Below are 9652 nucleotides of genomic sequence, written 5' to 3'. Positions count from 1 at the left end.
TTTGATCTATTTAGTACAGGGTCTACAGGGTCTCATTGTACAGATCAGACTCATAATGATCCTCCTGTTTTCAGCTTCCCAAGTGCTGGGATTACAAGTGAGAGTCATCATGCCCTTTCTTGAGGACTTATTTTTGAAGAGCCTCATAATAGAATAGTTCGAGTCTGTCTGGTTAGGTGAACATGGGCAGTGGTGAGACCAATAAACAGGTAAGTTGTGAACATTCACATAATCCCTAATGTCTGTCAGTTTTTAAATTGTAAGAGCCCAGATTGGAAACTCAGTATTTCCTGTGTATTTTAGGATTTCCTATGTAGCACAACAGTCCTGCGTATTTATTGAATGAAGGACTATCTGATGGAGTATGTAATGACTGTGTTGCCAAATGAATAATACTGAAAGTCACATCTTGGCATGACTATTAGTTTCAAAGCCAGATTACATCCTAAGACCATTATCAGCAGATATATTGTAACTATTAATTAGGATTTGTTATTTGTTGCCAACACGTGGGGAAAGCTTAACGTTTTCAGGGGTATACTTACCTCAGGAGAAACCTAATACACATAGAAGTTTAGGAGTCAGTCAGACAAAAACCAAAGTCAAAAATTACAGTCAAGACTTTGAGTCTGAAGAACAGCATCTGAAGTCAAGGGGAAGAGAAAGTAAAGAACAACTGGATTGAAGCCAAAGAAGGGAGCCTGACTTAAATTCACTGACATTCAACTAAAATTTTGCAGAATACATTGGTGGTACTCTTCACTTCACTCAAAAATTTCACAAGATGAATTAAGCATAATCTTTCATGTACTTCTTTTTGTTATCATAAGAAAAAAAGTCACGCATCATATTGGCAGATTCTGCTTCCATTGGTACAACAAATCAAATATCAAAAATAATTTTACTAATTAGGTCAATACTTAATATATAAAGACTTATTTCTTGTCCTTATTTCCTAGCCAATGCAACATAACAACCATTTATAGATTGTTTAGGTTGTTTTAGGTATTAAAAGTGATGTACAGATGATTTAATAAACAAAAGGATGTGTCAAGATTGCATGCCATATGCATGTCATTTTATGAAGAATTTGAGCAACTTTGCATTTTGGTTTCTGTCGGGGGATTGTCTTGGAATAAATGTCCTGTGAACACTAGGAGGTGATCCTGCATGTGCTCCTGCTTGATTTTTAGTACTGTGAAAATGGAAAGTGACTTCAACACATCTTTTAACAACAAAACTTGAATTTTTTGTATTTCTCCAGTAGTTTATACTATCACAGCAGGAAAAAAAAATATGCATTTTTCAACCGGAAACTTAGTACTAATGAAATGCTTGGAATTATGCTGAAATGGAATGATAACAGAAAATGTTTTCAAGAGACCATGCTTCTTTGACTCAACTTACTCAGTTTCTTTTTAAAGTAGGAAAATAATGTTAGAGCCTGTTTCATATGACTGTTTTATGGAACAACAAATAAAAACTTGTGGAAACTTCTGTACTTCGCAAAGCTTTTGATGAAGATCAGGGTTAGACTTTTCTGGTGCTGTGCTGATTTTCTGAGTTTTAAGAAAGTTGAGTCAAAATATTTAGCTTTGTTCATGTTCCTGTGAAATTCAAATGGAGCATGCCAATGAAAGTTCTTTTGCCAGGTATTTAATTCTTCCCTAATTAATTAACCAAGCTATTCTCTTCTTTAGCAGTGGTAAAATAAATCAGCAATGTATAATTTTGAAATTTCTACTCACCGCAAAATAGAATCATTTGTCTAAAAATCACTTTTATAGTTTTCTCCAGATACCATTTGAAAGTGTCAATGTTCAAGAATACAGAAAATAACCACATTTGCAAAGTATGTGTGAGGCATAAGGCTTTAACGTTTCAGTGAGATTGCTGTGATAGTGTGTCCCATTCTGATCAGGCTAATATGGCTTACTATCATGAATCAGAGAGCTGACCATAACAGATTTCTTTCTGTCAGCCCTGTAAGCTAAGAGAGTTCAACAACACAGTGTTGGAAGATTTGGTGTCAGAGGAAGTCTTTATTTCTGCTTTGTTTGTTTGTTTCCATTTATGTATTTGGTACTGGGTTTCACTACTTAGATAGGACTTATAATGATCCTCCTGTTTTCAGCCTCCCCAATGCTAGGATTATAGGTATGTGCCACCATGTCCAGATTCTGTCACTGTCTCAGCGTGCCCTGGGGACATGGTGGGCATAGCATGCAGAACTAGGGATTGAGCCTTGGTCCCTGCACCTGTCAAAGCAGGTACGTCCCATCTTTCTTCTGTGTCCTCCTATGATATGGAGAAAGTTTGAATGAGCTCTCTGGAATTCCTTCTGTGATATTCCCAATCTCATCCTGTTCCAAGAGGCTTACTTTGACACTCTCACAGCAATATCTTCTTCTTAGTATTGTTTTTATACCATCAAGTTGAGTGTTCAAATTCATGGATTCACAAGTTTCCATTACAATTTTACACATTCATCTGAGCTCACTTAGTTAAATAAGTTGTGATCCCTTCTGGATAACTACATCTGGGCTGTTTCCTCAACTGCAAACATAATCAAGACTCTATTGAACTGAACCTCCCCTTATGAAAGATGCCTGCCCCTTGGGAGGATTATTGATAACCCTGAGGAAGTTTAAGCAAATGACTGGTCAATTATCTGGTCTTCCCAAACAAAATGATTAGATTAAGCCTGAGGGGAAAGTAATGTGAACTCCAAAGAGAAAATTCATCTTATTCTCTATTTCCTTCTGTTCTTAGCAAGTCTTCAGAAACTGACCAAATATAGATTATTAATATCAGCAGACATGAGATATAGTCCATTTCTTCTTATTGAAATATGTCTCCCAGGCATACTGGGGGTGGGTTTGACTGATAAGGTAATAGACATGGCATTTGCATAATCACTTTGGTGTCTTGCTCCCAGGCTCCCTTGCTGTGGTGTTGATGGGTACGATACAATTGCACTTGGGATAATATTGATGGTGCAATCGTACCTCTGCCTGAGAAGACTCGGAATAAATCACATTTTCCTTTGATTCATGAATATGTCTACCAATTAACACATTGGGGAGAAAATAATCTTTCTCTGTCTGGTGCAACTCTGGACTGGACGCAGCTCGGATAGAAGACTGAGCAATTTCTGATATTGTAGAAACTATAAGATTTCTTGAAAAATGTGGTTCATGGGGTTGGGGAGATGACTCAGTGGAATAAGTGTGTCCCTGGCAAGCACAAGGGCCTGAGTTCAATCCCCGCTTCTGAAAAAAACAAAAAACAACAACAACAAAAAAACAACCCTGGTTCATTCATGGGATAGTTCGATATCATATCTGAAAGTTAATACCATATTTTTATAATTTTAGAGTGTTGTAGAATACAGGCTCATGATATTCATTTTGATGATGAGTAAGGAATTCTAGTAGGATAGTTAAAAGGCCAGGTTTCACCACGGTTTGTATTCTTAAGCAATAGACTTTTACTTACTTGATGGCATCTAAGGGTCACTCTGCACAAAATAGCAAGAAGAGTTGATGACTATAATGGACTACTCCAAAGAAGACTTAGTAGGCTCAGTAAATGATTGTTTCCTTTTATTTTTAAATCTTTATTTTTTATTTATTTGATACACAGTCTCGCTACACAGCTCAGACTCATAGTGATTCTCCTATGTCAGCCTTTCCAGTGCTAGGATGACAGGCGTGCACCACCCTGTCTGGTTTCAGTGTGGCCAGCACTGTGCACCCAGGTTCAGGGCACAGCATAGCATACCTGGGATCAAACTCACATCCTTGCACTTGCAAAGCAGGCACTTAGACCGCTGAGCTATCTCCCAGCCCCACAAATGTTTATTTTTCAAATATCTTACTGAAAACAATAACTAAAATTAGTTTTTAATTTAAAAATTGAATTGTAAAGGTTAATATTGTACTTTTAGAATGACTTTCACATGGTATGTCTGAAGTGAAAGTGAAAGGGTTAATCACCCAACAATATATAATTGACTTTTACCAGAGCTGTGAAATATTAGATAATTTCACTCCTATGTACATCACAACCTTTTAAAATTAAGAAATAATAATGAAAGTAGTTCAGTGCTTGAAACAAAATATAGCATTAGCTAACAATATATGGATAACAATATACTGGCCCTTCTTCCTTTATGATATACAGCTAAAATACATTGTTGCACAATGCCTAATGTGCACATACAGGTACAAATTCTCTATGATGAGTGTGATCATCATATTTGTCTAAAATATACCAATGAAATTTGATTGAAGAAAAAAAAAGAATACATATTTTGCTTCAAAGGATCTAGAACCCCTCAGATTGGAAGTCCTAGAAAATAGGAAACCTGTGTTAGAAATGGTGAGGTTCTCATCACTTGGCTCATTACATCATTACATCTCTGCCCCAAAACTCTTATTGCTGTTAAGACACGAGTATCTTAGAGTTCACTTAAATTAGATTCTATTGATACTTACCTGTACCACTTTCTAGGCTATGCTTCTTTTTTTTATCTTTTAGTTTTTGGTGGTCCAGGGATTGAACTCAGGACCTTGTACTTGTCAGGCAAGCATTTATTCCAATTTTTTTTTTCTTTTGTGGTACCAAGGATAGAACTTGGGAACTCATACCTACCAGCAGACATTTACGCCACTGAGCTATCTCCCTGGCCCCTAGGCTATGCTTCTTTATTGAAACTATTTGGCAAATGTGCACTAAAAAGACAGCTTATTTAACCTTTATTTTTTGGGAAGAGAGAGAGAGAGGGCATATGCAGCTACGTGAAGCTGAGTAGCAAGGTAATTCTGCCCTGTTGTCAACTAAAATTCAATTAAGTCCATTTCTGGAATCTTTCTTGTCCCTGTTTAGACAAAACTCTTTGGAAGAGTATTTACTGTTATTTTCTCAACATAGTACACTCTGAAGCTGCACTAATTATGTTTTTGGGAGTCTAAACAACAGGAAAATTCCTTCTATGAAGCCAGGAATAGTCCACATTGGCAAATCCAATGTCTAATTCTCTGTCTTGATTGTATTTGACCTTGCACTTGACCTCACTGTATTTGTCATTTGATCACTCTGTCCTCCTCAAAATACTTTATTTCCTTGATCTCAGATACTATGTTTTCTCTATTTCTTTCCGGTGCCATTGCTGGACTGTCCTTTCTCAGCAGTTACCCACACGCTTACAAGAAATAATGTTAAATGTTCCTGAATTTTTCAGCCAGCTTGATGTCATGCTGGAAACCTGAAAGCAGGAATGGTGACACGGAAATGAAATCCTACAAGTCACCCTCCTCCTCCATTCCTGACTGCTGGATGTTTATTAGCATAATGCTGCAACCTCTTTCTGACCCCTAAATATTAAACTGGGTATGAATCTTTATTTTTTTCATTTGTGTATTTGCTTCCAGTTGTCTTGACCAGTGGAGTCAATTGATGTCTATTTTGTATGACATAGACATCAATTTGTACCTCCAGTATTAAATGCTCCCTTGATTCCAGACCCTTTACTCAATCAAAACTTAACATTTGCCTTGAAAGTTTAACATAAGCATTGGAACCATGTATGTCCAAGCTGACTCACTAGCATGATTCCATAAAAATCTTACATTTCTTTTCATTATTCCATCTTATTGAACTTCCCCATGGATGCCTTGAAATTATTATTCTTCATGCATTTAGTACAGGGTCTACAGAGTCTCACTACATACACTGGGCTTGTAATGATTCTCCTGTTTGCAGCCTCCCAAGTGCTGGGTTTACAGTCTCAGTTGCTGTCTCAGTACACCCCAGGGGCATGACAGTCACTGCAAGCTGGGAATCGAGCTCCAGTCCCTGCACTCTGCCTAAGCAGGCACTTTAGTCTGCTGAGATAGTTGACCAGTCAACACCTTGAAATTACTTTCCAACCTTTCTTCTCTTTCTGATCTCATAATTCCACATACTGCAGTACAGTTAATTTCATCTTCAGAATAAATGTGAGCTGTAGCTTCATTCTGTTAATGCAACAATGGAAATCTAATCATTAAATGCTGGGAGCACTATTATAAGTTGTATTTATTCTATAGCATGAACATTGGAGTTTATGCACCCCTTCCACTCATGTCTTCCCTTGGTGCATGTGTATCCATTCTGCTTTCTATAATATCATTAGGACCTTCCAGTCTTGTCTCTGCCTCTGAAAATTTTCACTACTTACATTTCTTGGAACATAGGCATCATTATATCAGTCATTTCATTTATCATTCTGAACAAATTTGACCTGTTCAGAACCTTCATGCAGATATGGTGAGTGACAGGGACTCACTCTTTCATCTACCTATTTTGCTTGAGTGATAATCAATGGTATCTTACACTTCCATTTACATTTTTTATCATTCACCATTGAATGTTGTAACTTTTGTTATAGCTTTGTAGCTTAGATTGAAAATATTGCCTGAAAGGTTCATGTGTTCAGAGGTCCAGCTCTGGGAAGGTGATTTGATCAGGAGGGTTTCTAGTCTTCTCAAAGCATTAATGCATTGATGAGTTCAGAGCTACACGTTCTGTGGAAGGTGGGCCCTGTTTGGAAGGCGTAATTCACTATGGGCATAACCGGGGCATAACCTTGTCCAGCCCCTTTCATCTCTCTCTGCACCTACCGCAGTTACTCTTCTCTCATTGCTGGGCCAAATACCTGACACCCAAAATGAAGGAAGGAAAGGTTTATGTAGCTCACAGTTACTGGAGGTTTCAGTCTGTACTTGGCTGACTCCAAGGCAGAGTAGCACAGGGCAGAGAGCAGTCAGTTCATGGTGGCAGAACAACAACAATGGCAACAGAGGGAGAAAGTCTCTCTTCAATTGCACTCAGGCTATCATTCCGGGCTGCAGAAGGTACTCACACACATAATCCCAGCAGTAAAACCCATAATCCCAGCCTTGGCTCACCCATAATCCCAGTGGATCATGAGTAAATCACAAACCTTTTAAAATTCCTGCCCCATGACTGCATGAGGTTTTGTGGGGACAACTAGACACAAATCGTAACAATACCTTTCCTGCTCTTTCTACTTCCTGGAGGCTGAGAGCTCAGATGCTTTCCTTTGCTGTGTGCTCCTTCCATGGCTTTTGTACCTTAGATCTGGCCATGGACTCAAGCTGCCGAAACGATGAGCCGACACAAACCCTTCCCCCGAGTTGTACATGCCAGGTTGTCTCAGCAACTGCAGGAGTTTGTACCTCGTATCTGCTTTGTTTTGCCTTATTTGCATTGCTTAGAATTGTGCCTGATATTTCAATTTCTGTAAATATTTCTCAAAGCAAACACTATAATGTTAATAAGGGAGACAATGATCCATTAATACATGAGTGAATGAATGCTTATGCTGTAGGATAGTTTATATTTGTGATCACCTAATGCATACATTGTCTTCTCTTTCCCTGAAATCAATATTCTCAAATCATATTTGCAGAATATTTTGGAGATTATAAACAGCTCATGAAAATAGTGAATGTGCAGAATGAAATTTCTCACTCTGCCTGATTTTTTCTTAACCTTTAGGCTTTAGCTTGAATGTCATCTTTTCAGGAAGATTTTTCCTTAACTATCTTGTCTGGTGTATAAACTAACATTACCCCTTCATCATAAATCATGTATATGCATTTTATTCTTCTTTTGCATGTTGTTAGCTATTTGACCTATTTTTCTGCTATCTTGTTTATTTCTCTTACTCTCTGACTCTTGATATCATAAACTGGGTTGTCACATTCATGACTATATACTAAATATACAAAATGACTTATTTAATAAGTAGTATTGGCTCAACTTTTAATTGTGAATTATGAACATGACTAAAAATTAAACACAGCAACATAAGGTATGACAACAGAGTGGATGAAGTATGGGTTAATGGGTTATGAGCATCACAGTTGAGGAAAAAAATTTCTTACAGGAAAAATTAAGTCTGAACTGGAATTGAGATTATTCTAAAGATGAAGCAAGGAGCACAAGATTCAGGAATAAAATGTATTTTGAGAATTAAAATGTACCAGTTTTGGACTGCAGCTGGTTGACCAAGATCCAGGGGACAGATTCAGAAATATTAATACATACTGAGGCAGAGTAATACACATGTTTTTTTGTAACCTGCAGCTATAAAATACCAAGTGCTGCCTGCAAGCAGGTGCAGGGACCTGGGGGTTCCATCCAGCTCCTCCCCTGGGGCATACTGAGAAGGCAATTGAGACTGGGCGTTGTGGCACACGCCTGTAATCCCAGCTCTTCGAAGGCTGTAAACAGGCAGATTACTACAAGTCTGATCTAGTAATGAAAACTAGTGAGGCCTTAAACACCCTGTAGACCCTTCCCTAAGATACAGGAAAAAAAAAGATTACCAAGTCCCTTAGGTACTTTTCTCATTGCTGAAACAGACTACCCAATGCCCAAAGCTCCAGGTTTATTTAGCTCACAGTTCCTAGAAGTTTCATCCATAGTCAGCTGCCTCCCAGCAGGGCTGCATGGCAGAGGGGAATTCCAGAGGACAGTCCAAGGTGGGCAGAAGACAAGCAGAAAGCTTCAAGAACAAGCAGTAACCCTCTTTCTAACCCTATATCATATCCTTAGCACCAGTGAGGGTCCTGGAGGGGCCTCCTGATCATCCAGCGCCAGGTTTTTGTTCACACTCCAGGACAAATGAGAAAGTAGGGCAAGGCTGACTCAAAGCCAAAAACATCATGTGAGAAATGGAGAGATTAGGGCCAGTGGAGAATGAGAAAGTCAGGAATGGAAGCAGGATAAAACAGAGGTTTATTTTGAATATCTAGAATGTAGGGAGAGCTGTTGGGTAGCATGCAACGGGACAAGGGGAATTCACTTGAGTTTCCCATGGGTCTTTTAAAGTGTATTCACACTTACAGGAGGTCTCTAAAAATAACTTTCACTTATTGGAGTAATCTAGGCCTCATAAGGTCTCAGATTTTGTTTTGAGGATAAGCAAAACACCAGAGGATCTGGAGATAGAGTCACAGCAAATACGTGCAAAGGGTTCATGAAAAGCAACTTCCTCAAGTACATAGAGCAAAGTGTGTGGTCATTTGTAAAAGTGGCAGCCCCCCAGGTCATGACCTATGTCCGTGCCTACATTACTCTCTACTTGTCCCTACAGATCCGGGTTACCCTCCCTTAAGACAGGTGGCACTCACACCCAGGGTGGAGCAGCCTCAATCCTAGTGTCACACAACACATCAATCCCAGCACCGCATCCTTGATCCAGGGATCCACATTCTATTTCCAGCCACCTCAGAAAAGCCCCAAAGCTCTATGGCCCCCTAGAGCTTTGGAGGATAGCTGGATAAAAGTTTTAACATCCAAGTTTAAAACTATGCCTAAGACACTTAGTAGATCATAATTAAAAATACAACCTAAGTTTTAGCTCTCTAATAGATTATATGACTGGTGAAGCCAAGGTCATTACATATCTGTTGAAAATAATATTCACTGCATCATTCAGGAAATTTTATTTTTTAAATTTTTTATTCATTTTAATGAGAAAATAAAATAACACTGGAACAGTTTCAAAATAGGTTAGTAGGCCAGGTATGATGATTAATACATTGCATATTGTTGTCTTCCTAGAGGTTATTCAAAG

The 9652-nt window shown here is 38.4% G+C and overlaps 1 pseudogene; it reads left to right on the top strand.

Annotated features, from left to right (window-relative positions):
• Positions 1-182: 182 nt before the first annotated feature.
• LOC101567830 overlaps positions 183-9652 on the top strand; it is a 72211-nt pseudogene continuing 62741 nt past the window's right edge.

The sequence above is a fragment of the Octodon degus genome, unplaced genomic scaffold, assembly GCF_000260255.1.
Source record: "Octodon degus isolate 3935 unplaced genomic scaffold, OctDeg1.0 scaffold00018, whole genome shotgun sequence".
Classification (NCBI taxonomy): Eukaryota; Metazoa; Chordata; class Mammalia; order Rodentia; family Octodontidae; genus Octodon; species Octodon degus.
The sequence above is the reverse complement of the archived record's forward strand: the minus strand, read 5'-3'. Positions and strand labels throughout refer to the sequence as shown.